Source organism: Tupaia chinensis, unplaced genomic scaffold (assembly GCF_000334495.1).
Source record: "Tupaia chinensis unplaced genomic scaffold, TupChi_1.0 Scaffold145147_1, whole genome shotgun sequence".
Lineage (NCBI taxonomy): Eukaryota > Metazoa > Chordata > Mammalia > Scandentia > Tupaiidae > Tupaia > Tupaia belangeri.
Window position 1 is genome coordinate 201,465 of NW_006205007.1, and position 4,611 is coordinate 206,075.

The 4,611-nt window shown below is 37.3% G+C and overlaps 1 pseudogene; it reads right to left on the minus strand.

Annotated features, from left to right (window-relative positions):
* Positions 1–1,016: 1,016 nt before the first annotated feature.
* LOC106733803 (40S ribosomal protein S3a pseudogene) lies at positions 1,017–1,811 on the minus strand (annotated as a pseudogene).
* Between the last annotated feature and the right edge of the window lie 2,800 nt (positions 1,812–4,611).

Genomic DNA, 4,611 nt, shown 5'->3' on the forward strand with positions numbered 1-4,611 from the left:
AGTTCTGTAGAAAAGTAGCTACTGATCTGTAGGCAGGAAAACACGAGACATTAGGGAGCCCCAGAGCCGGAGGAGTGAGGCAGGAGGCCATTGAAAATGACAGATATCACCTGCCTTCTAGGTTTCCTTTGTGACAAAATATTCAGATGAGAACATAGTTGCCCATTGAATTTTTCAGGACTGAAAATAATATAGCAGAGAAAGGAAAAGTAAGTCACGTTGCCAGAGAATATTTATAATGCCAGCCGGGAGGTCTCAGTAGATGAGAGAAACAAAGGAAAGCAAACAGAATGAATAACATAAAGAACAGAATGAGGTCTGAAGAAAGGAAAACAAGGTGTGAAAAGCAAGACAAGGACATAAAACTGATAGAAACAAGAGAGAGGAACCAGAGGGAAAGTTCAATTCTTAGTTAAGATTTAGATACTAGTTTAATAAATTTCACCTATTTATAAATCAAATTATTTTATAATGCATATTATTATGTTATAATTTGATAGCCAGCATACTTGGTGAACTATCTTTGTAGAATATCTGCTTTTTGAAGCCTATCCATTTCTTCTAATATATAAGTTGCAATATATAATACAAGTGTAATTATTTAAACATTTAATTGTTGGAAAGAGATTATACCATTTGGACTGACTGAAAACCTTTTCCTGGGCGAAGAATAGGCATCGAAATGCAGGTTAATCTAATCTTCAAACCTTGTAAAGCTCAAACATGGTTCAAGTTCAGCCTATTAGTGAATACCAGGTAACTGGCGTTTATGTGAGGTGACTTCATTTCCATTTAACCTTTGGAGATATGTCCATATGGAGTAATAGACCCACCATTGATTGGAAGGAGCAGGACCCAGGGTTGGGCAAAGATGGTTGAGACAGATCTCAGTCTCAGGGAAGTCAGTGTCCTAAGAGGTAACCAGAGCAGATTTCTTTTCTTTCTTTTCTTTTTTTTTTTTTTTTTTAACTGTCACTAATAGGACTTTTTATTTGTCACTATTAAAAGTCTGCGTTTTAAACAGATTCTTGGACTGGTGGTTCATATCCATCAGCTCGTTCAACTTTGGCACCCGTCTCATCCCCAGTAGCTTTTCCAGAGCTACTACCTTCACCATGAAACTCCATGAATTTTCCCAAGTCAAACCTGGGCTTCTTCAGCATTTTGACTTTCCTGACGAAGACATCGTGGAGAGGGTAGATGGACTGGCAGGCCTTTTCTATGTCTTTTCCAATGTTGTCTGGAATCAGTTTATTGACCACTTCTTTCAAGTCATTTGTCTGCAGCTCCTGGGTCATGATTTCCATCATCTTCTTCCAGATTTGGCAGACCTGCTGATGATGGCCATAAGAGGTCTTCCGTATCTGATTGTTGCATTTTTTAATAACCCCAACACAGAAAAGATGAAGCAAATAACCATCGGTAGTCTTGACATCAACATGAGCTTCAATCATGGTCTGCCATTTTTTGACCATGGAACACATTTTGTCATGGGTGAGATCCACGCCATGGAAGTTAGTCAGGCAGTTTTTGCCCTGAACATCCTCAGTAATTAGCTTGAATTTCCTAAATGTGACTTCATCATTCTGCAGATCTTCAAGGCTCTCTTCAAACACACGGCCCTTAAGGCTGTCCGACTCAATTTTGGTTCCTGGAGTCCTGGTAACCAGTGTCTTCCCAGTATTTTTTATGTTGAACATAGCAGGTGCTTTCACGTCATACCAATCTTTTTTAGAAAATGGATCAACAACTTTCTTCTTGGCTCCCGTTTTGCAGCTTTTCATAAGGTGCTTATTCTTGCCAACTGTCATGGTGCTACTCAGAGATCCAAAAGGGCGGAAACAGAACTCGCACAAGAACTTAGGCCACCAGAGCAGATTTCTAACTGAACAATTCAGGTAGAATTTTCAATCTATATAACAAGGCTATCAAAGAAGTGTGTATGTTGTATGTGTGTGTGTAAAGATGTGGTTATAATTTACAACCACCAATTCTCAGCGTTTTGCTCACAAATCACAGGAAACTGGCTCTGTGGACAAAAAAGGAAATTGGCAATTGTGATTTTCTCATTCTATTTCAACTTGTGAGATTCTAGACTGAACTTCATTTCCATGTCCAATTAGATGGTGTGTTGAAATTGGAGGTGAATCATGTTTTCCCTGCCTAGAGAATAAGAATTTTAGGAAATAGGATAGAAAGGATTTAGGTAAAAATGGGCATCCAGCAGGATAGTTAAAAAATAAATAGGAGTAATATCAAAGTTGGAGCTCCAGAGACTATGACTTTGGTAGTAAAAATAATAGACAATGTACACTGAGCACTCACCTTGTCTCATCGTATGTGTTGGGTGTTTTATATCTATTGTTTTATTTAATCTTTGTAAGTATGCTATAGGTAGGTATTAATATTATTATTATTTAACTTATGAAGACATGGAAGCAGAAATGGAATAAATATCATGCTTTAGATCATCTAACCATGAATAATGAAGATATTATACAAACTCTTCTCATTGGACTATAGAGTCCATAGCTCCATAGCAACTCCATGGTATTATCTCTTCAAGCAGCTACAGGATCTAAGCTGTATTTTAGGAAGAATATTATTATACAGATGAAAATGTTTAGATGTTGGGGAGAGAAGAGTAAGAGGATAACTCCTGAGCTAGTTCCAATAACCCACTAGAAAGTAAGAGATCTGAGAATAGGAGATGTCACCTGTCTCATGCTATTTACTATTCATTTATCAAGGCCTCTAAATGAGTTTCTGTAACAAAAATATGTGGATCCGTTGAGCTACATGGAATGCAGTAGTAGAAATAGTTTAAAGCAAGGTGACGTAAGAGGCAAAAATCTTCAGGCTTTAGAAGTGGGAGAGAATTTCGAAGATAAATGTTACTTTCTACTTGCTTGAATTCAAGCTTGTCAATTCCTGTAAACTTCATATATATACATAAATATATACACACACACGTGTATATATTATATGAAGTAAAATAATTTTCTCAGAAATAGAGTATTATAAAAAACAAATATAGAAGTTTATATATTTATTTTACTTTAATTTATGTATTTTTTTTTTTGGAGAGATTTTCACTGTAGGGCGCGTGCGCTCGCCAGACAGACAGAGAGAGACATAGAGACAGAAAGCTAGAAATCACCCCCCAGGGGGGATGGTCACGCCGCAATCCCTTCTCCTCCATTCTCCTCTCGGGATCTTGGGCACGCACGCACACGCGCCCGGCATGAGTTTTAAGCCACCGGGTCCGGGACACGAACCGCGGTCGACTACGTGGGAGTCCAGCGACATAGCCATTACGCTAACTGCTGGTTCCCTTTATGTATTTTTTGATAGAGAGTATCTGTGCTTGCCAGAAAAAGATAGAAAGTCAAAGAGGGAAGGACAGGACAAAACTTCCCCATGGGAAATGGTCATGCCACAATCCCTTATCTTCCATCTTTTCCCTCCTTTCAGGAATCTGGCACACAGGCACACTTGTCCAGTATTTTTCTCAAGCCACCAGTTCCAGTACTCAGACTGAGGGGGTCCACCCTTAGCAATCTGGTTCCCCTAACCACCAGATGCAGAGCCTGTGCACATATTGCATTTTAAACATGATACTCAAACTTACCTTTCTTTGGTACTCAACTAGTCTATTTGTGATTTCTTTTACTATAAAATTCAGAATTACAGTCAAATTATTCTTAAAATTTTCAATATCAAAGGGATACAAAATCAGAGATCTAGAGACTTGTTAAATTAATGAACTCTTTCAACTTTATTATTAAAGAAAAGTTAGTGTTAACTTCATTACACATGTACTATTTACATACGAACATCATGGATTAATGCATTTCCCCAGTATTTACTGTCTATAAGCTTATTTTTCTCTGTAAGTAGTTTTAAAATGCTATATTTATTTATTTATAATTCTATAATTTCAAAAGAACAAACAAATGGACTTATACATCTATGTTCAAAGGCACAAAGTTTGGTTGATTTGGGAGATTATTATTCACTATATATTTATGTGTGTGTGTGTGTATAATTTTTATTTTTAGAGAGAGATTTTTACTGTAAGGTGTGTGTACTCATTGGGGAAATAGAGAGACAGAAAGTGAGAACTAGCCCCCCTGGGGGTAAAGGCTAGGCCATAATCCCTTCTCCATTCTCCTCTCAGGATCTTGGGTATGCATGCACACGTGCCCAGCCTAACTTTTAAGTTGTGGGTCCAGAACTGGAACAGCAGTGGACTAGGTGGGAGTCCAGTGTAACCATTATGCCATCCACTGATCCCTCACTTGGGTTATTATATGAAGCATTCCAAAACTTGCTTGCTCACTGAGCTCTTCTTCTGTAAAAGATTTGAAAAGTCCTGTACTCAGAAGTCTTATTTATTCTTATAATAAGTGCCATGTATTAATTACACTTTGTTTTCTAAGCTCTGTGTGTATGATAGCATATGTGTGTGTGTGTTTGCATACACATATACACTCAAAAACAACAGTTTACATGAAAAATAGAAAAGTATATCTGTTATATTGACTGATAAAAAGAATTTTATAATATAGTTTTTTGAAGTATTAGGTTTTTTTTCTAAATATGGGAAGA